This window comes from Schistocerca serialis, chromosome 1 (genome assembly GCF_023864345.2).
Source record: "Schistocerca serialis cubense isolate TAMUIC-IGC-003099 chromosome 1, iqSchSeri2.2, whole genome shotgun sequence".
NCBI classification, from domain to species: Eukaryota; Metazoa; Arthropoda; class Insecta; order Orthoptera; family Acrididae; genus Schistocerca; species Schistocerca serialis.
The window spans coordinates 1,006,671,789-1,006,695,657 of NC_064638.1; the positions used below are offsets into that span (position 1 = coordinate 1,006,671,789).

A 23,869-nucleotide genomic window follows, 5' to 3' on the forward strand; every position below is an offset into this window, starting at 1 on the left:
AGTGACCAAATGAAGCTCAACAATGGTTTACCACAAGGCTCCGTTCTGGCGCCATTGATGTTTAACCTCTACATATCTGACTTACCTGAAACCACCTCTCAAAAATTCGGATATGCCGACGACTGGGCAATAGCTGCAAGAGGCAGATCAATGGAGGCAACGGAAAACACATTAACTGCGGATCTAACAAAGCTGGGAGACTACTTCCGAAGGTGGAGATTACGGCCAAACGCGACAAAAACGGAGGTGACATGCTTTCACCTCAACAATGCCCAAGCAAAAAGAAAGCTCAACGTTCATTTCGAAAACAGGCAGCTAAACCATAATAATTACCACAGATATCTAGGCGTCACCTTTGACAGAACCCTAACATTCAAGGAACACCTACGTAATACAGCCGCAAAACTTAAAACTCGAAATAATATCATACAGAAGCTATGTGGGACCACGTGGGGCTCTTCCGCGGCTGTACTGAGATCTTCGGCTCTGGGACTTGTCTACACAACAGCAGAACATGCCGCACCGGTATGGCTAAACAGTAAACACACAGGCTTGATCGATGCTCAACTAAACTACACAATGAGGATGATATCAGGAACAATAAAGCCAACGCCTTTACACTGGCTACCTATACTGAGCAACATTCCCCCACCGGACCTGCGCAGAGAGAACGCTCTCTTACGCGAGTATGGAAAAGTGCTCAACAACGAGAAACTGCCAATCCATAAGGATGTTCCTGCCCTGGAGATGAACAGATTGCGCTCAAGACACCCCTCTTTAAAAAAGGCAAAAAATACGCATCCTCTCAACCCGGATTATGGCAACCTCTGGAAAATGCGGTGGAGAGAATCTGTGCCCCAAAACCTGCAGAATATGCCATGCATCAATGTCCAACCACCAGGATTCAATTTGCCAAGGAAAACTTGGACGACCCTGAATCGAATTCGGACAAACAACGGCAGATGTGCAGACAGCCTCCACAGGTGGGGTAAAATCACCACCCCGAGATGTGACTGCGGTGCGGACCGGCAGACGATTCGTCACATCGTGGAAGATTGCCCTCTGAGACGTTTTGCAGGAGACCCCAATGAGTTTCTGACCGCGACTGAAAGTGCAATAGACTATGTCACAAATCTGGATGTTTGTTTGTGAACTTTTGTTTGTTATATACACTATTTTTAAACACTTTTATATCTACAACTATATGTTACACACTGTGACTACTCTTTATTTCTGTGTCTTATGATTTTTATGTCTTTTCTATATGATGTGTTATATGCCATAAGCTAAATAAATAAAATAAATCAGCTGGTAAAACAAATATTGTACGTCCAATGAAAAGACGAAGCGAAAAGCTCAGAGTATTCTGATGGGTACTGAAGGAAACAAGCTTTAGCCTAGGAAGAAGAAGAAGTGCCTCGTTAATATTTTAAGCAAGAAACACGTCGTATGATGCAAGATACTATCCAATACAGTTCTAAATATCGAATCTTTTCTTATTTATAAATACTCTCAGGAGCTTTGAACATAGCGCATCCAGAGTGAAGAAATGCAAAGAGGAGAAAATTTTTAGAATGGTTATAGTGAGATACGATAAGCAAATGATCCATGTTTGATGCCAATGCGCATTTCCATAGACCCTGTAGTGGCGCTGTAACCGGGCAGGTGACCCTATTCATACGGCGCACAGTGGACGAGTCCTACACCAGATGATCGCATGTCGATCCGAGGAGGAATACGAGCACAATGAGAGGTAGACGTAATGCACGACTATTCTCACAGTTAAGCCAGTTTGAGAGGCACCTACCGATTTGTACAAAAACCACAGGTTGGTCGACTCGCCGTGTGGCTCGCCCGGTCAGTGATTCGGAGTGTTCCATCAGACGACTTTGGGAGCACTGGACAGGAGATGGCACCACGTGTGACGCTTCCACGTGCGACCTACCACGGCTGGAGCGATCGGGAAGAATACGAGGCGGGAGAGTCGAAGGATCGTGCAGCAAGCGATCAGGGACCCTCCATGATGCGAGCAGATGTACGAGTGCCAGTAGTTACACAACCCATTTCCAGACCTCTTGTGGCTGCAAATTTGCAACCCAGGCGCCGTCGTCATCTGTTTCCATTAAAGCAGAGACATCAGAGGCTCCGTATACAGTGACGCCAAGACAGACCAACGTGGACTGTGACAGATCGGAAAAACGTGGTGTTTAATGATGAATGCCGATTCGTTTTGGTGACGGATGATATCCGCATATAGGTGTGGAGGCAGCATCGTGAACATTACAGATTCACCCACTTTGTCACCCGCCGCACCTTTCGCACAGCCGACGCAGTAGGTCACAGCCTACGATAGTTGGTCTCCTCTAACTGTGGTACGTGGAACCTCAACGGGACAGCGTTATGTTCATGACGTTCTTCAACCCCATGTGTAACCGTTCCTACATGGTCTACCAGGGGCACTTTCCCAGTAAGATAGTGCTCGTCCGCATACAGCTCGAGTTGCTCCAGGGTTCCTGTGTCACGTTCCGACGCTTCAATGGCCGGCCTGCTCCCCAGACTTTTCCCGTATAGAGCATGTGTGGGACCAGCTGAAACGCCAGGTGCCGCCGTGTCACTTTGACAAGATCTGGTGGTAGCTGTTCAAGATTTCTGGCGCAGTCTACCTCAGGACAGAATCAGACGTCTAATCAACAACTCGATGCCGAACCAAGTTGCGGCATGTATTGCAGCAAATGCTGGTCCAGTGCGTTTATGTTCTTGCACTGTATTAGCCCACCTGTACTCACTGTATTTGTTTTCATACCTTGATTTTGGGATCAATTGAATCTCTACTCCTTACCATTATGTCTAATAACTTTCATTTCGATCCGATGCTCCCCTCTTGGTGCCCTATTTTCAGTGTTTCTTAGTGTTTGTTCCAAAACGCCGAGATTTTCCTAGGATAAAGTGCTTTGCATTGCTCTTGGGCTGGAGACCATTTGTATACCCAACAGAAGGATCTTCTTATCGAGACTATCGTTCAGTACAAGGTCAAAGTTTGAAAATTACGCACTTGCAGGTTGGGCAAATGGAACAAATCGGTTGGCTCTTTCGCATTAGATGTGGCATACGGCGTGCCTTAAGAGGGTTATGGAGGCAAAATTTAATTCATGGGAATATGGTTTTTGGACACCACAACCCAGTCACGGTTTCCAGGACGGCTGTGCGCAGCAAACGGTTCAAATTTTTAAGGTATTTTCCTACGATCATGTTCACAAACGTCCTCGCGAACTTTCCTGATATGTTTATCCTTTTCCGAGATACACAGATTTGAAGTTACCTTACTTGTACGCGTAAAATACTCAGTTAAAATTGAGCGTGACGCGAAAATGCAGTATACGAAGTGACGTAGCACGAAGAAAATCCTGTGAAATGTCTCCTTTATCATTAAAAGTTTTTTGGGAATTTCTTGTTGTAGTGCTGAAGAACATGCAAAATTTTTCTGCATGTAAATTCTGGCTGAGGTGTAAAAGTATCTAGCTTTGTGTTATTTAGTTAAAACGAAAGCTACAACGAAGGCAATCATGCTGATGATGTCCCCCCGACGGCTAAAAATCAGTTGCTTCAAACATTTTGTAATTTGCATCTGGACAAAAGGACAAACAGTTATTTATTTAGGGTGGTCGAGGTAAATGGAACACTCTGTATATATATATATATATATATATATATATATATATATATATATATATATATATATATATATATGTGTGTGTGTGTGTGTGTGTGTGGAGCACTCTATATATATGATACAAACGAGAGATAATATGGCACCTAGGGAGATGGCGTGTATGACGTAGGTCGTGTTCTGCCATCGCATTGGTCAACGTTCAAACGCACGTTCAGAGTACCTGACATGCTAGATATTACTCTACTGACCAATAAAGTTCGTTTCATATGAGTGACATGTCCTGCTGTAGCCGGGAAAACATGGAAACCAGCGGAAAAATGATCCTCTCGAATTACAGAAATGGCGAATATGCTCCTGATTATTAAAACACTCTGACTGAAAAGTGGGTTAAGAGGTGCCTCATGTACCTTCCTCAGCATCATTAAAAATGTTTCCAAAAATTTTGGCATGCGAGCATATTCGCGCTCTTTTATGCTGTAGCAAAGCGGACAGTGACAGTGTGAAAGAGACGGAAAAGTAATAAATACTGGATGATAGTAGACAGTCGATGCGATACAGAAAGAGCGAAGGAGACAATGGCAGTGTGAGAGAAAGAGAGGGCTCAATCGCTGTGGAACGAGTTGACAGCAATAGAACTGTTCTAGGAAATGGGTAAAGCAGGCAGTACCAGCGTGGGAGGAACAAAGAAAAGGAGGGAGTGGAAATGATAATGAGAGACGGAGTGTGAGAGCTCCTGTGGGGAGATATGAATGAAATAATAACAGTAAGAAAGAGCAAGAGCGGCACAGTGACAGACAAAGGCGACACTAGTAGTACGACAGAACGACGGTGACTGTGGCTGTGAGACATGAGACTGTGACGTGCAGATCTGTTCTCATGCCCACAAGCTACCACAACTGTTACTTCCTCACACCCTCCAGTCCATCACTGTGCGTCACTCATACCCATCCACTCCGACTTGCACATTCTCACTCATTCATTCATTCAAACTCATCGTTACTATCTCTATATACCTCTCTGTCACTCTTTCCTGTCTCGTAGCAGCAGTCTCCTGCGTTCTGTCGTACTACTGCTGTCGCCTCTCCCTGTCAATGTCTCCCTCTTACTCTCTGTCTCTTACTGCTACTGTCTCATTCATTCCACCCCACTGCTCCTGTTAATGCCCCTCTCTTCTTTATTGTCAGTGCTCTCATTATCAGTGACTCTCACCCACTTTATACCTGTGCCACTGGCACTGTCTCCATTAGCGTCCATAAGTTGGCAAAAGAAGGTGAATTAGGGTCTAACGTCCCGTCGACATCGAGCTAATTGGAGACGGAGCACACTACGCCACATCGCTAGGTACAAAATCAGGAAGCAATCTCCCAAAGGATAAGGGGCAAAATGGGTCGTATGGGTATTATGCGTTCCAAATGAGGAGATAAAAGATCTTAGAAAGTAACCCCGATCTCAGCGCCAGGCTGGTGGCCCCTGAATATGGAGCAAGCCAGACGACCATATGCAACATTCTGCACGACAAATGGCATTCAATCTCCACATCACCTACAATGTGTGCATGCCTTGTTAACTACGGACTTGCCTCTACAGCGACGTTTTTGTCGCAGGTTCGTTGCCTAGATCGGCACAATGTTGGGCACACTGTCAGCCATCATATTTACATATGAGGTTACGTTTGGGAGCCAACGACCTTGCCGCAGTGGCAACACCGGTACCCGTCAGATCACCGAAATTAAGCGTTGTCGGGCTGGGCAAGTACTTGGATGGGTGACCATCCGGTCTGCCGAGCGCTGTTGGCCAGCGGGGTGTACTCAGCCCTTGTGAGGCAAACTGAGGAGCTACTTGATTGAGAAGTAGTGGGTACGGTCTCGGAAACTGACACACGGCCGGGAGGGTGGTGTGCTGACCACATGCACCTCCCTATTCGCATCCAGTGACGCCTGTGGGCCGGCGGCCGGTATCGTCAACCACCATACCGTCCACCTTTGGGCTATAGAGAAGCTCCATGGTACAGTGGGCAGCGAAATATCAGCAACGGCTCAGCCTACAATGTGTGGACCACTTGCGAGGTGGGTAATCGTCACTGTAACTTTCACTGTCAAAGATCATTCATCTCCCCTTTCAAGTGGGTATATATCCCTCGGAATGCATTTGCAGCCACATTATCGTTTTTGCTCTTTATCCCCTATGGCTCGTTTCCTGCAGTTTTTACCCATTTGGTCAATTCACCCTGTACGGTACTGTTCACATAAAAGTTTTCTGGATATGGCGCAACATCATATTACAAAATAACTGTTACTGGACATAGCCGACAGTTCAGTCATGGTTACAGTGGCCTTCTTCTGCAACATAGGCCGAAACGTTGGTTTCATCAAGCTGTTTCACAGTATGATGTGGCACCACACCCAGAAAACTTTTATGTTAAACGTCTCTGGCTGCGAAAGCCTGCAGACTTACATATAGTTTCGCCTACGTTTTAAATACAACAAATGTATTTGCAATTACAAATATGAACAGACTCCAGCTGCTAAATGTATTTGTGACAGTGTAACTCTCTGCCAGAGCGGAACACGAAACCGGATTTCCCATTTTAAGCGAACGGTTGTTTAACCGACTCGGCCATGTGAGAACAACTCCAGGACCCACCCAAACTTCCATACGTCATAGGGTGGCGTATGGAGATTGGGGCGCTACTGGAGGAGAGCTCGGACGGCCGAGGCGGTTAAGACGACCGCTCACGTAAAGCGGGAAATCCGATTTCGAGTCTCAGCCCTCACACATTTTCACCATCGCTGCTGTTTCGTATTAAAGTCCTGATACAGCTGGTATCATTAGTCCCTCCCATATCTTTCCTCTCTCTCTCTCTCTCTCTCTCTCTCTCTCTCTCTCTCTCTCTCTCCCTCTCCCCTCTTTCTCCAATTTACATAATATGTGTCATACATCCGGATTTCGTGTGGTATCTGCTTTTTCAGACATGTCTAAAATAACAGACCCGTATGTTTCTCCCCGTGGGGGAATCTCTGCAGTTGTAGAAGTGGTGCAGGACATAGACAGATAGTGACATATGGAAGTCTGGCAGACAAGCATGCATATCTGACGGACATTGCAAAGTAGGTCGCAAAAATACAGGCACAGCAATATAGTACGTTTTAAATCTTTGGTTCGAAGATAGGAATATTTGTACCGCTGGCAGCCTACTCTCCGCACATAAGGGGCGAGACAGATGAATCAACAATAAGGAAAACAAGGAAACAAACGATCCACTGAGATCTTACTTTCGCAACGAGGCTAGTCATATGGTGAACCATAATGAGGTCTCTTACTATGAGATGATCATTGATAAACCGAAGGAGTAAACTGAAGGAATCTCTGTCCATCGAACCGCAGTGCATACATCACCTAATGAAGTATGGACAGCAGTTGTACTGCGCTGATGATCTGCTCGTTGGGGCGTTGGCCGCTGTGCAGATGATGGACGTGGCGTACCTCGGACGCAATAAACCATCCACAAACTCATAGCTATGTAATTGCATCGGTACGAGACAGAACACAAGATATCTGTTTGTTCATTAGGCAGGAACAGAAATTCGGCGCAGGTATTGCTCTATAAATCAGTACTTCACGGTGTGTTACACTCCACAAAGAGGTAAAGGATCTTTACTTGAGTAAACAGATAAACAACTCTGTTCACAGGGAAGCGACATTACGTGCACCCTGTGCCAATAGCAACAATTCTCAAAATATAACCTCCCGATTCTCCAGTATGGATCTCGCCTGAAGTCTCTAGGTCAGAGGGAAGTGTATTCGATCAATCCCCGCAAAGAGGTGCATTTGATTTACACAGGGAAGTGCCTTTCCGCCACACACGCCCAATCCCTCCTGGATGCACTGCATCTACGTTTAAGCTCAGGAACGAATCTCAGTGGATGTTACAAAAACCTTACCAACGTTACCTGCATCCGCCAGTCACCTGAAGCTCATACTTCTTTCTTTTGCTTGGTAGCGGCTTCTGAGGAATGTGTAGCCCCACGTCAGCTTTTCTGTCAGTTCTCAACTGTAATTAACGCACAGACAAGCAGGCGTACAAAAGTATTGTTATTATCTGGTGCTAACCAGTATCAGTAAATTAATCCGACTCTTCAGCATAAACAGTGATCTAACATAAATATAAACGGAGAAGAATTTGCAAGATATGGAATGTATTTTGTATATCCTTGCTGCCTTAAAGTTTCACCTCTATCACGTCCTGCTGCTCCTACATGGTGGCTGATATCTTTTTTTCTTTCTTTCTGTGGAGCAGGAGTATTTGGTCTAGAATCGCATTCAAAATATTTAGTGTACACTGAACCCTACTTCACGAAACAAAATTTTTAGGTTGTACAGTATCATTAACGTATGTACTGTAGTTCGCAACTTCTAATATTTCTTCATCTGCTAATGATGTGTTGTGATTAAAGTAAAGAATAAGTTAGAGGAGCAGTCGTAAAATTTTAGCATTGGAGACATAAAGTTACAGAATTATATTTTTGTATGTTGTATACACCCAGCAGTAGTAGTACATGCTGAAATTTCTGTAGCACGCTACTAGAGTAGGCAAAATAAAACGACCTATTTTGAAAAAAAACAAAATTTGTTTATAAAATCACTCATCAGTTTGTAAAGTTAAGCATCGTACGATAGTTTGTTTTCATCAGCAGTGGACGCGTTGTAGCTGTGCCAGGCTAATGTACGGGGCTAAAGAAGTCATCTGGAGTGGACCTGCAGCACTGCAACATTTCCGCTGCTACCAGAAATAAATTACAAAGTGCTGCTCTACTTTCACAATGGACAGCATCAATTTATTTTGCCCCTCTAGTGGAAATCTACAGCACTATGGCGAAGGGAATTCAATACGTTACCAAGGCTACATACCTGTACCTACAAACAAACAAAAAAATTAATAGCTTAACTTAATTTTGTGAAGCGGTGATCGAAACTTTACCCCTCCACTTTTTTGAAATAATTAATTCCGGTCATATTTACGTTAATTTTTCTTCTTTTTATAAACTGTCAATTTCAAAGAAAGAAATAATATATTTATAGCTCCAGTAAATCGTACAATAGTGAAGTACAGAAATTGAACCTCTACACCAATATTGAAGCAACAAAATAAGTCAATCGAGCTTTCATAAAAATAATATCGAAAACCACTTTATATTTCCGAGTATAGCTGAATGTTTCAGAACGGGTGTGCAGAAAGAGGTAATCCTATTTGTAACATAGAGTCAATTTTACATATCATCTAAAAAATAATAATATAGTTTACATTAACAAATAATGCAATCAACAAATAAATGTATTTCAAACATCGTCAGGAGTAGAATGGAAATATGTTCTTTATACGAGTACTCTGAAGCGCCAAAGAACCTGATATAGGCATGTGTATTCAAATAAAAAGATATGGCCGGCCGGAGTGGCAGAGCGGTTCTAGACGCTTCAGTCTGGAACCGCGCGACCGCTACGGTCCCAGGTTCAAATCCTGCCTCGGGCATGGATGTGTGTCATGTCCTTAAGTTGGTTAAGTTTAAGTAGTTCTAAGTTCGGGGGGCTGATGACCAGAGATGTTAAGTCTCATAATGCTCAGAGCCATTTGAACATAGATATGTAAACAGGCAGCACACGGGGCTTTGGTCGGAAACGCCTATATAAGAAAACAAGTGTCTGGCGCAGTTGTTAGATCGATTACTGCTGTTACAATGGCAGATTATCAAGATTTAAGTGAGTTTAAACGTGGTGTTACAGACGGCGCACGAGTGACGGGACACAGCCATCTCCGAGGTAGCTATGAATTGAGGATTTTCCCGTACGACCATTTCACGAGTGTACCGTGAATATTGGGAATCCGGTTAAACATCAAATCTCTGGCATCACTGCGGCTGGAAAAAGATTCTGCAAGAACGGGACCAACGACAACTGAAGAGGATCGTTCAACGTGACGGAAGCATATTGTTTGCGCAAATTGCTGCAGATTTCAGTGGTAGGCAATGAACAAGTGTCAGCTTGTTAACCATACAAAGAAACATAATCAATTTGGGCTTTCGGAGCCGAAGACCCACTCGTGTGCCCTTGATGACTGCACGACACAAAGCTTTTCTCCTCGCCTGCGCCCATCAATGCGGACACTGGACTGTTGACAACTGAAACATGTTGCCTAGTCGGACGAATGTCGTTTCAAATCGTATCGAGCAGATGGACGTGTACGCATATGAAGATATCCTCATAAATCCATGGACCCTGCGTGTCCACAGGGGACTGTTCAAGTTGGTGGAGACTCTGTAATGGTGTGGGGCGTTTGCAGTTAGAGTGATATGGGACCCCCGATACGTAAGCATCCTGTCTGATCACCTGCATCAATTCGTATCAATTGTGCATTCCGACGGACTTGGGCAATTCCGGCAGGATAATGCAGCACCCCAGACGCCAAAAACTGCTACAGAGTGGTCCCAGGAACACTCTTCTGAGCTTAAAGACTTCCGTTGGCCACCAAACTCCCCAGGCATGAACATTATTTAGCATATATGGGATTTATTGCAACGTGCTGTTCAGAACAGATCTCTATCCCCTCATAATCTGCAGGATTCGTGGTTTCAGTTCAATCCAGAACTATTTCTGACATTAGTCGAGTTCATGCAACGTCTTTTTACGGCACTTCTGCGTGCTCGTAGGGTCTCAACACGACATTCGGCAGGTGTGCCAGTTTCTTTGGCTCTACAGTGTATCATAGTTCGTCGTCCCGCGTCGTGCGTCCGATTTGTGTCATATTACTTCTGTATATAAAGAGCTCGCTCGCATGTGGCAGTTCCGTACCACTGGAGACCACACAGTGTGGCTATTATCGTTGTGTGGGGTCAATAGTTGCATTTATAGAGTCACAGGAAGCTTGCGATGTACAGGCTATCAAAGACTTTATTTGGATTTTCCCATGGAATTAATCATAGAAATTATAGCCATTTTCTTCTGTGATGTGGTAATTAATACTAACAGACATTTGACTTTTATCTGTGCTGGAATTCTGAAAAGCCATTTATCTCCTTTTATAAGTGGTCATCGGGACTGCCTGCAACGTCGAACATCGTCTTTATAGAAAGTCAATAGAGACGTGGAGCAGATCCCACTCGGTATGGTAAATCGATGACATTTTGTTCTCTCAACCTTCCGACAGTAGCTATTTATCTTACGAGAATTCTTTAGAAGAATCATTTCTAACTACAACATTTCAAATCATTATTTGTGTTCTTATTGGGCATGGAGATTTCTTCCTTGCCACGAGCCGTGGAACGTGTCGCTGTGGGGCAGGTGACTGTAGAATAGGTACAGCCACTTGTGATCAGGGGGACGTGTGTAGAGAGATAGAGAATTTTGTAAAAGAAGAAGCTTCAGTTGCTGAGAAAGCAGTAGGAAGATTGGCTGGTCTAACATTTTAACATCTGTTCACATTAATTTAATACGTTAGCACTGCGAACGACTGGAAGCGAGGGGAGACTGCAGTGTATATTTAACGAAGACATGCAGTTCTACTGTATGGTTTAATTATGTAGGCATCTTCTTTGGTAAATGATTTGGGACGTAAAATAGTCCCTCATGAGGATTTCTGGCTGGGAACTACTCAGGAGGAGGCTTGTTATCATTATGAAAATATGTGTCAACGAGAGTGAAGGAGGTGTAAAATAGTGTATCCTAAAAGACCAGGCAATGTTGTTGGAATAAGAGTGAGAACTGAGACACTAAAAGTAGTAGATTGGTTTTGTTATTAAAGCAGAAAATTAACGGATGATTGCTGAAGCAGGGAGGATATAAAACACAGACCCGAATTAGCAGCAAAATCCCTAGGGAAAATAGAAATTTCATAAGACAGAATATAGATAAGAAGAGAAGAGAAAAGAGAAGAGAAGAGAAAAGAGAAGAGAAGGGAAGAGATTTTGAAATGTGGTACTCCAGAAGATTGTCGAAGATCAGACCAGCATAGAGAGAGAATTAGAAAGCTTGGCTACCTGTTGAAAGATACTGAATCGGCCTAGGAAATTAACTACTTTTAATTATTTTGTGTTTTAAGTATAGCGACGAAGCGTTTTGAAAGCTACAGAAAGAGCCAGTTGAATGATATCACTCATGCGCATACCGTACATATGTTACTATTTTTTTTTTATATTTGTGTTTATCAAATATACAAGTGTAATAATAATCATCATCATTATATCGTATATTGAAAGCACATACTTTAAATCCTTGTTACCAACCGTAATTCTGTATGCTGAAATGCATATTCCCCATTTTCGTGTTCACAACGTGTTATCTTGGATTCAGTTTTTAGTTGTCTACAGCAGCCGCTTACGGCCTTTGACAATTCCAGTTTTCACACACGACAGCCTCTCGTGAAGGCTGTCTTTTATGAAACACGCGGCTCCCACACACATGAAAGTATCTTTGATGTCCATTCTCAGTGTTTTGTGAGAGACTGCTAGAGCCCTGAAGCTTGTTCCGCCTCTCCCCAACCTCGTTATTATCAAAAACACTTGCTACGTTACCGAGTAACCCCCTCTGTTCCCTGTGTTACCTCTTTTCCTCTGATTCTAAAATGTTACCACGAAGTTCACTTACTCAGGGTCAATAAACGCGAGTATGTAATGTCAGTTGTAAATCAGTATTCACTCAGTTGCTACTCACAAAGAATAAAAGTTTTCGTATATAAATTAAGAGTATAATTCTACTCACCATAAATAAAATATAGAATTTTCTACTAAGTCGTCCACTACATAGCACTTTTGTCAGTAAAGAAAAGGATAAATAGCATACGCGTTCGTTACTAGGAGAAAACGTACCTGAAATGAGCAGGAAGTAAAGAGTAATATACAATATTTATTAGTGCTGATGCATAATTACTGATTACAACCGGACATAAGTAGCGAAACACTATCAGCAGTCAACAGAATATTATCGGTACGATATAATGCATGTCACTGAAGCTGAATGCGCTCTTGTTATAATTTCCAGTATTTATCGCTTATGTCCGTTCCTTGTTCATACCACAGTAATATTAATTCGGACTTATTTAGTTGAAATATGCGTGCATATGAAACGGAGTCAACCTGAAAGTCCAGTTTTTTTTTCTTTCAAACAACTTACGGGAATGCAGCCAGGTGTCGTCGTCGATAACCGCCAGTAAGCGCTGTGTGTGTGTTTTAAATTCCCTGAGTTTTAATTTCCCGTTCACAGCTCTTACGTGCTGCAGTTTTTCCTTGAAAATGACAGAGTCGCAACTTAGGCCACTGTCGACGACGTCATTCCCGTAAGTTATTTGTACAGTGTATACGCCAGAAGATATACACAAAGGCAATAATAAAATATTTTCATTCTCCTGTACAAATAATCATGCCACCAATACACAACCAGTAATTCAACACACGTACACACCAGCAGTTTCTCTATGTTTCATTAGGCCTATCACGTTTATGTTGTTGTTGTTGTTATTGTGGTCATGAGTCAGGTTGATTTGATACATCTTTGCACGGTAGTCTGTCCTGCATAAGCCTCCTCATCTCTGCATAACTAGATCCATTTCAGCCTGCTTACTGCAGAGAAGCCCTTTGCCTCCCTTTGCAGTATTTGCCCCAACTTGTCTGGATATCTCTCATCAGAAGATCACTACTTTTAGACAAGTTAAGCCACAAATTTCCCAATTTTGATTTTGTATCCCTCATTACTTACTCTGTCTCCCATCTAATCATTATCACTCTTCTGCAGCAATACATTTCGAAAAATTTTATTTTCTCCTTGTCTGTACAGTTTATCGACTACATTTAACCAACCTCATTCTTTATCTTCCCAATCCACGAAATCATCAACATTCTTCTGCAGCGCCACATCTCAAATGCTTTTATTCTCTTCTGTTTCGGTTTTACCACTTTCCATGATTCACTACCACACAGTGCTGTGCTCCAAACGTACATTCCCAGAAATTTCTTACTAAAATTAAGGCCTATTTTTGACACCAGTAGATTCCTCTTGACAAGGAATGCCTACCCTCCTTGTTCTAGATGCTTTTTATATCCTCCTTGCTCCGTCCGTTATGGATAATTTTGCTTGCAAGCTAGCAGAATTCATTATCTTCGACTACTTCGTGCTCACCAATTTTGATGTTAAGTTTTTTGCTATTGTCATTTCTGCTACATCTCATCGTCTTTTTCTGGTTTACTCTCAAACCATATTCCGTACTCATTACACTGTTTATCTCATCAAACAGATCCTGTAATACTTCATATTCAGCAAATGTTACTGATTTTCTTTCAGCACGAATTTTAATCCCAGTATTGAATCTTTCTTTTGTGTCCTTCGTTGCTTCTTGCAAGTATGGGTTGAACAGTATGCACGAAACGCGAAATTCCAATGTTACAACATTTTAATTCCGTGCTCTTCGTTGTCGGCCATCCACGGTTTTTCGTGATCAACGAAACCTATGAACATGTCTTTGTTTTACTTCTGCCTTGCTTTCATTACCAAGCGCAGCGAGACAGAACAGCCTCCCTGACGTCTCACCTTCCCTAAAGCCCAACTGATTGTCATTTAACAGATCCTCAATTTTTTACCGTTCTTCTATATATTATGCCTGTCAGCAGCTTGGATGCAAGAGCTGTGAAGCTGATTTTGACGTAGTTTTCACACTTATCTGTAGTAACCTTAATCAAAGACCAAAAAATGGCAGAGTGTGATATCTATCATGTTCATACTTTTTATGATTTACCTTTAGAGTTTGTTTACGACCAAGCTCTCTTAAATACTGTGCTCTCTCTCTCTCTCTCTCTCTCTCTCTCTCTCTCTCTCTGTGTGTGTGTGTGTGTGCGTGTGTGTGTGTGTGTGTGTGTGTGTGTGTGTGTGTGTGTGTGTGTGTGTGTGTGTGTGTTTATGTATGTATGTAACCTGGCTAAATGTACATTATCGGAATTAATTCATGAATTCCACGAGACAGTGCGATCTGCGTATCCAAAAACTATCGACTGTTTCTTTTCGTAATCAGTTCGGTAGCTTACGACTAAATTACTTTTAGTTCTGCCAGCACTACGCCTTCAGCTACTGCCTGCACAAGGTCCAGAGGATAATGTTACTAGTGCACCTTTGTTTGATGATAAGTCTGCAGTGGCTCGAATAGTACTTAATGGTACAATAAACCACATCAAATTCATTATGCTACGTTTTTACACTTCATCTACATAAATCACCAGAGAGAGAGGATACGTCTTGGTGCTTACATACTAGTATACGGAACGATGACGCAGAATGGAGTGAATTAACCCATAGGTTTACTTTCAAGGCCATGAGTCGTACTGCTCGTCAAAGTCGTTCTTTACTTTCACGAGTGAGAGCCGTGTATGTTGCCATAAGCTATTCGTAATCCTTCTTCATTTCCATTAATGGATGGCCCAAATTTTAGACCGACAGAATGGACACAACTCGTATGAAACAGTTGCGACATATACATGAATGACTGAGATGAAAGAATTGGAGAGGAAACGGGATTGGAAATAGATAGGAAGGAAATAATCACTTCCAGTGGCACAGGGCACTGTGGCATTGTGACGGCGAGAGCTGAAAATTTGTGCCGCACTGAGGCTCGAAACCGGATGCTTCACTTCTCTAATAGGTTGCCTTAACCACCTCGGCGATGCTGCGGGCGGAAAGTTGGAAATTTGGGTGTGATACAAAGCGTGTCGGATGGCCGAGGTGACTAAGCAACCGTTCTAATGTGGAGCGCACCCGTGTTCGAGTCCCGCTCTCGCCTAAGTTTTCAACTTTCGTCGTTGCATTGCCGCAGTGCCCTATGCAGTTGGGAGTCATTATTTCTTTCCTATCTCTTTCCCATCTCTTTTCCTTTCCATTAATTTCATCCTACTTATTTATGTAGGTAACACGAAGTGTTATATATTAATGGAAAGAGGAAAGGTTGCTTCTTTACGCTATTTTTACATCATTCGATTCCTTCAAGTAGTTCAGTTGTAAGATCTAAATAAATCTCAGGGATTTCCTGTCTATTTTACGAATTTACAGTAGTCAGAATCAAAATGTCATCGTGTGAACGAAAGTTTTCGCAGCGCTGCCTTACGGACAAGGGAGTCTGTGACGTCCTAAGTGAAAGTAAATCTTCAGAACGTTATACTTCTAGTTGTAATTCCATTTCTGAAGATGAATTTAGTAACAAGAGTGATAATGAAATGCGGACTGCGGAACCTGACAGTGCAGATGAATACGAACAATATACCGCTCGGTTCAAGTACGCAACAGAAGACAAACCATCAACATTCCATTTTTATGGAAACACAGGTATTATTCCTTTGGTACATAGGCAGCTTCTACCCGGTCTTTGCCTTCTTGATACCAGCTTCGAAATTCAAGTAAGATGATTTGTGAAACCACATAGCAACAGAAACAAATAAATGCAAGTCAGTTTTACAGTAGCAAACCAAATTCTAAATTTAATAATAAATGGTCTGAAACAACTGTAGATGAATTGGAAGGACTTTTTTGTGCATCCTAATTGACGAGGTTCGAAGACCGTATCTTCAGTCCTACTAGTCCATAAGAAAAGCCATCTACACTACATTCTTTTCATCCATCATGACTTATAAATGATTTATATCCTATCCAAATTCCTTCACTTTACTGGTAATGTGAATAATGATCCTAATAACAAACTCTTCAAAATAAAACTCGTCATTTAACATCTCCAGACAAGTTTCAGACAAAGCTGCTAGCCACAAGAAGATACTGCAGTAGATGAGAGCCTTATAAAATTCAGAGAAAAGTTGTGGTGCATACAGCATAATCCACAGAATAGTGTACGGTTTCGTACAAAGATGTGCAAAGTTTGTAAATCCTCCAACGGTTATAGTTCAGGTTTTCAAATCTACACAGGAAGAAAGCAAGATGATACCACTGGGGGAGTACCTCCTAGTGGAGATCTTGTGATGGGTTTAGTGGACCCTTACCTTGACAAGGCTCCTCCAGTTTTCGTAGATAACTGTTATACTTCCTCTTCTCCGGTCATTCGACTAGTAGAAAGGCACACTAATGCAGTGGGCATAATGAGAGTGAATAGAAACGTTTCTTAATATTTCAGGAAAACAAAATTAAAGAAGGGAGAAACAGTGATCTCTTATGCACAGAAACTTATGGCGTTACAGTGGACAGACAGGAAGGCTGTCAGTGCTTTGTCTGCCTACCATTGCAATAGTAACATACAACATAATGGTGAAATTGACAGGAAAACAAAACATATGATAATGAAACCACATACAGTTATAGGTTATAACAATGCAGTGAATGGCATTGATAAACAAGATTAGCTGCTGCCTTCTTTCCCTATCATGAGGAACTATGCTAAGGGATACAAATAATCTTTTTATAGAAGTTGCAGTTTTCAACAGCTATGCCTTTGTACAAAAAGTGATAGGAAAGTATTTCACTTTACTGATTTCAGAATAAAATTAGCTGAAGACCTCACTGAATCCATCATCGTACCCGATTACCATAGGAAAGGCAGGCTTCTTCCAGGTGCGTCATCCGTCAGGCTCCAAGCATCACAGTGTGGACATTACGTGAGATATATCCCTCCTAATCTGAAAACCTATCTAGAGAAGGTATTGTGTATAAGCGAAATATAAAAAAATGAAAGTAAATATGAATGTGAAAAATGCCTAGTTGTCTTACACATTCGAGACTGCTTCAAAGTCATCCATAGTTCCCAAAATTTTTTAAAGTACAGCAGTTCACCCCACTTCTCAACACTCAATCATCATGCTACATCAATATAAGGTGGTATTTTCGTAGTTACAGTTTTAAAACTGACTTTAAATCACTTACAAAATAAGGCAATTTTCATTAAAAATGGTATTTTTACGAAGGGTGTAAAAATTGTTAAGGCGATGGGTTAAGACTGAAATATGTTTATTGGTAGCTGGCAACAATTTTCTTTAATTCCTCATACGTTCCTCCATTCATCAGCGCTTTCCTCAATAGGTTTTCAAATAAAACCAGTCGTAGCTTCCCCTCAGTGACTCCATCGTTTCGATCTGCCTGCGAAAATTTGATTATCGTATACGAGATCTCATTTTATTTCTAATGATAACCAGTCTTCCTGTGGCTTCTCAGTTCGGCTTTGTTTCGTTACCAAATTAGTCACAGTATTTTATCTAGGCACTCTCCTTAGTCATATATTCACACGTTCACTGGTTGTCTGTGATGACGTATTCCTTGAAATCTTCTATGTTGTTTCCAACTAAATTCATTATAGGGGCAAGTTTTACCCTTCCAGTATTCACCTTCACATTCCCCAGATTCACAACAATTTTGGAATTACTGAAACTGTACGATTATACATCTGATAACAATTAGTTTAAATACTTTGCATGTGTAATACCGCTGCGGGAAAAAATTCGCATCACCAAGGAGGAGATGGGCGACATAAGCGAAAGTTGGTACACATGTTTCTACGTCTGAAAGATGATGTCCATTCAGATTCCACGACAGAAGCGAAAGTTGGTACACATGTTTCTCCGTCTGAAAGATGATGTCCATTCAGATTCCACGACAGTTGCATAAACGTGGCACTATTAGCAGGTTTGCTTTAAATACACAGCATAATGGTCGTGAGCATTAGTTTTGTTTGAGGTTGGACATGGTGATTTGATGTCACTCAAGAATACCTCTATGGCTACAGAGACACCATTATCAAGGTATCACTGAGTTTAAATGAGGTCGTGTAGTAGGGCTATAAGAAGCTGGATGTTCCTTCCGTAGTACTGCAGATAGGCTTGGCAGGAATGTGACCACTGTAAATGATTGTTGGCACCGCTGGTCACGAGAACGTACCGTTGTAAGAGGATGGAAGACCATCCTGTTCAGCGTATAGCTCTGGCGCTTCATATTGCATCTGCAGCAGAAATATGAGGATCAATTGGAATCACAGTGACACAACGAACTGTTTTAAATCGGTTACTTGAGTGAGAGCTCCGTATATTCCACTGAGCTCAAACCATCGTCACTTGCGACTTCAGTGGTGTCAAGCGAGAGGTCGTTGGAGGCAAGGGTGGAGGCCTGATGTTTTTTCTATGAAAGCTGGTTCCACCTCTGTGCCAGCAATGGACGTGTGTTGATTACAAGAAGGCCAGTTGAGGATCTGCAACCAACCTGTCTGCGTGAGAAACACAATGGTCCTGGACTTAGAGTTACGGACTGGGATGCGATTTCCTATGACGTCAGGAGCACTCATGTGGTTATCCCACGCACAATGACTGCAAATTGGTACGTCAGTCTGGTGATTCGGCCTGTTACGCTACCATTCATCAACAGCACTCTAGGGGTGTCTTCCAACAGGCTAACGCTCACCCACATACCGACTGTTTCCTTTTTATCACACTTTGGAACATCATTCTCTACAGACCTTGCTTGGCCTGCTCGACCACCAGATCTGTCTCCAGTCGACTACATGTGGGATCTGATCTTACGAATACACCGTTGTCACCCACAAACAGTATTAACCGTCTCTATATTGACCGATCACGTGCTACGGGCATGAACCCCATCACACAAACTGACAAAAAAATGGTTCAAATGGTTCTGAGCACTATGGGACTTAACATCTGAGGTAATCAGTCCCCTAGAAATTAGAACTACTTAAACCTAACTAACCTAAAGATATCAAACACATCCATGCCCGAGGCAGGATTCTAACCTGCGGCCGTAGCAGTCGCTCGGTTCCGGACTGAAGGGCCTAGAACCGCTCGGCCTCCGCGGGCGGCACAAACTGACATTCGGCACCTGGGCAACTCTACGTATACAACTTTGCATGCTTGAATTCAACATTCTGGCAGTTACACCGGTTAGTAATATACCAGCATTTCACATTTTCTTTGGATTAACTCGTGCTTACATTAACCTGTGATTTTGCAATGTTATTCACTTACATATGAAGGGCTTATTTCAATAGTGATACAAGTCCATTACCTCCACTTTTCTCTCTATATCTCTCTATAATGCTTCTGAAATTAATGAGCCGAACAAACAGAAAGAAAGGTTCATCTCCAGAAAGAAACCATATGTTTGAATATTTCTGGTATCTCAAACGCAGATTTTTCAACGCTCATTTAACTTTAGGACTCTATATCTCAATAGGAACAAAATGGACTTGTACCACTATTGAAATAAGCCCTTGTGGATAACATCCAAAGTTCACTGAGGCTTTTTGCGGATGATGCTGTGTATATCGAGAGGTTGTAACAATGGGAAATTGTACTGAAATACAGGATGATCTGCAACGAAATGACACATTCTGCAGGGAATGGCAATTCAATCTCATTGTAGACAAGTGTAATGTGCTGCGAATACATAGAAAGCAAGATTCTTTATCATTTAGCTACAATATAGCAGGTCAGCAACTGGAAGCAGTAAATTCCATAAATTATCTAGGAGTAGGCATTAAGAGTGATTTAAAATGGAATGACCATATAAAATTAATAGTCAGTAAAGCAGATGCCAGATTCAGATTCATTGGAAGAGTCCTAAGGAAATGCAGTCCGAAAACAAAGGAAGTAGATTACAGTACACTTGTTCGCCCACTGCTTGAATACTGCTCACCGGTGTGGGATGCGTACGAGATAGGGTTGGTAGAAGAGATAGAGAAGATCCAACGGAGAGCAGTGCGCTTCGTTACATGATCAGTTAGTAATCGCGAAAGCGTTACGGCGGTGGCAGATAAACTCCAGTGGAAGACTCTGCGAGAGAGACGCTCAGCAGCTCGGTACGGGCTTTTGTTGAAGTTTCGAGAACATAGCTTCACCGAGGAGTCAAGCAGTATATTTCTCCCTCCTACGTATATCTCGTGAAGAGACCATGAGGATAAGATCTGAGAGATCAGAGCCCACAGAAAGGCATACCGACAATCTTTCTTTCCACGAACAGTATGAGACTGGAATAGAAGGGAGAACCGACAGAGGTACTCAAGCTACCCTCCGCCACACACCGTCGGGTATGTACATGGATGCAGATTTAGATATGTTACCTAGACAAATGGATTAACGAAATTTCATTACTCTACTTAACTGATTTTTGTTAAGCGATTATTTTCTTCGTCAGTGTAGTATGAGCTGTTTCCTTTTTATCACACTTTGGAACATCATTCTCAGTGCTGTTACAATCTCCGAAGTACTGCTCTAAGCTTTTTATGTACGATTTACTTTCGTCCCCTTTACAAAGTGGTATATTCTCTTCTTACATAGCCGGAACAGTGCTTACATGATGTATCAGTTTTAATCAACAGCATTTAGTTTTGAACTTATTTTACAGTTTTAAGACTTCTTCTTCTCTTACTTGAATTCCGCTCTTACAGGCCTGTTCTGTAAGTTTCTTTGTAGTTCGTTTGTATTTTATGAATCTGTTGCAGCTTCTGATCGATTTTCTTGTATGGTAAACGCAAGATCACGTAATTTTCGACAACAAAAGTAGACGTAACTTGAGTACGGTTAATAATATACCACGAACATGAGCAAAAGCAACTAAGATTGAGCCTATGATACAGCATTTGAATCTTTAAACCAGTATTTTCTGACAAGGGTACTTGAATAGTGAGTAGTGTTGTAAGTTTCTGAGATCGTAATTGCAGTAAGTACAAAAATAGCATGTCCACTACGTAGAGACGGTTTGGAAGTCAGTTTGGCCAATCCTCTGGGAGTACCGCAATTTGCGTCGGCAACAGAGTACTGTTATTATTGGCAGTTGCCGCGGTAGCGTAGCGAAGCAATTTCTGCCGAGCCCCGGGCGTCGCTAATAGCGACGACGAAATTGCGTGTTTAAGCTTTAACATTTTGTGCGTCGCGGCCGAATTATGTTGACGAAGCAATTCACCGACCAAAACGAGTACCGCGCGTCACTTTATCTTTTGTAGCCATAGTTGCTAAAGTGGTAACTTGCACTGAAAAGTTAGTTTCGCCAGTACTATACTAAATAGCAATTAATAACCAATACATGATAAACATGTCGGGTTATCTCCATATAGAGCAATTCATTCCATCAGAAATTTTGTAACAATAACGTTATCATCTCATCGTTTTCTATACGCGATGTTGTCAGTATGGTACATCGGCAGTATGAACCTTTAATACAAACATGTTCCCGTAGCTTCTTAAATAATGCTAAACTTAACTGCGAATGATTTCTCCGTGGTTTTAGTTAGACTAAACATTATTATCTACGCAATAAACTAAATACTACATCTACGTTTGCATAGTAATGTCAGTTGACACGTAAGTTCCTGGCAGAGGATTTATGACATTTTATGAAACATCGGACTATTTCTCTCCACTCTGAAATAGTGATCGGAAAAAGTAACACATAAATCTTTTCGTGACATCTTTGATTTCTCTTATTTTATTACGTCGATCATTTCTACCTATGTAGGTGACTTTCAACAAAACATTTTCGCAATCAACGGAGGAATTTTGTGACTGGAATTTAGTGAAAAGATCTCTCCTCAATGAAAAACGCCTTTGTTTTAATGATATGCCATCCCAACTCGCATAACATATCTGTGACACTCTACCCCCTGTTTCGTGCTAATACAAGATGAACCGCTCTTCTTGAATTTTTTCGATATCCTCCGTCAATTCTATTTAGTGACAATAGCATTCAGCACAGCAATGCCCTAGCAGTCTACTTAGTTGAACAGTCAATAAAATGCACTTCGTTTTCCCCATAACATTATCTGTGTGATATCTCCAATTTAAGTTGTTTTTAATTGTAACACCTAAGTATTTAATTGAATTGGCAGAATTTAGCTTTGTGTGACTTATCGTGATTCTTTTTAGTGCTCGTGCAGATGATACACACTTTTAGCTATTTTGGGTCATTTGCCACCTTTTGTGCTATACAGATATATTGTCTACATTATTTAGGAATTGGTTTTGATCTTCTGATGACTTACTAGACGGTGAATGACTGAATCATCCGGAAACAATGTAACAGGGCTTCTGAGACTTTCTGCTAAATCGTCAGCAGAGGGTCTATGACTTTGCCTTGGGGGACGCCAGGTACCACTTTTGCTAACTAGCTGTGTTTCGCAATAAGGATATTTTCTCAATACGTGCTGACTGTGTTCCAATAGACGTTTTCTTCAAGATAATTCATAATGTTCGAATACATTATGTGTTCCTTATACTACTGCAAATCGACGTCAGTAATACGGGTCTGTAATCCAGCAGATTACTCTTTCTTCGTTTATTTGGTATTGGTGTGATCTGTGCAACTTTCCGGTAGTTAGGTACGGATCATTCGTCGTGTGAGCGTTTGCATACGATTTCTTAGTACGCTGCTATTTCATCAGCGCGCTCTGAAAGAGACCTGGTTGGTTTACAATCTTATCGGAAGATTCGCCTTCATTAAGTAATTTAAGTTGCTCAGCTGCACCGAGGATATCTACTAACTTACTTGTGCTGGCATGTTCTTCTTTCGTATTCCGGAATATTTATTTCCTTTTCTTTCGTGAAGCCGGCCGTGGTGGTCTAGCGGTTCTAGGCGCGCAGTCCGGCACCGCGCGACTGCTACGGTCGCAGGTTCGAATACTGCCTCGGGCATGGATGTGTGTGATGTCCTTAGGTTAGTTAGGTTTAAATAGTTCTAAGTTCTAGGGGACTGATGACCACAGCAGTTAAGTCCCATAGTGCTCAGAGCCATTTGAACCATCTTTCGTGAACGAATCTCGGAAAAACGAGATTTTGTATCTTCGTTTTAGTGGCTCTCTCACTGTTAAATACCATTGGTAACACGCAGTGAAGTTATTAATTATGTATCGCTGCTGGTGTACAGTAGATACGATCAGATTCCTAGACAGGGTTTCCTTGTGGTTACTATTAAAAGCGTATTGCATTTAAGTTAACATACAGTTTAGAGGTCCTGTAAAAGATTGACAGTCTTGGGGATTTTGTATTTTTCTAAATTTTGCTTGTGTTTTCATTGTTTCTGCAACAGTGCTCTGGCCATGGGGAATCAGTCCCGTTTCCTATTAATTTATTTGGTATAAATCTCTCAGTTGCCATCGTTACTACTTATTTGACTTTAAGACCCCCCCCCTTGTATAACCTTTTAAGTTAATGTATTTTGCGTTTACTTTTTGGTGGATTTGGA

At 41.9% G+C, this 23,869-nt stretch overlaps 1 long non-coding RNA gene and 1 pseudogene across 1 annotated transcript in view; one reads left to right on the forward strand and one right to left on the reverse strand.

Moving 5' to 3' along the window:
* LOC126413338 (uncharacterized) overlaps positions 1-23,869 on the reverse strand; it is a 1,775,741-nt gene that overhangs the window by 4,412 nt on the left and 1,747,460 nt on the right. The gene's annotated exons all lie outside the window — the stretch shown is intronic.
* Positions 5,349-5,466, forward strand: LOC126425300 (5S ribosomal RNA; annotated as a pseudogene).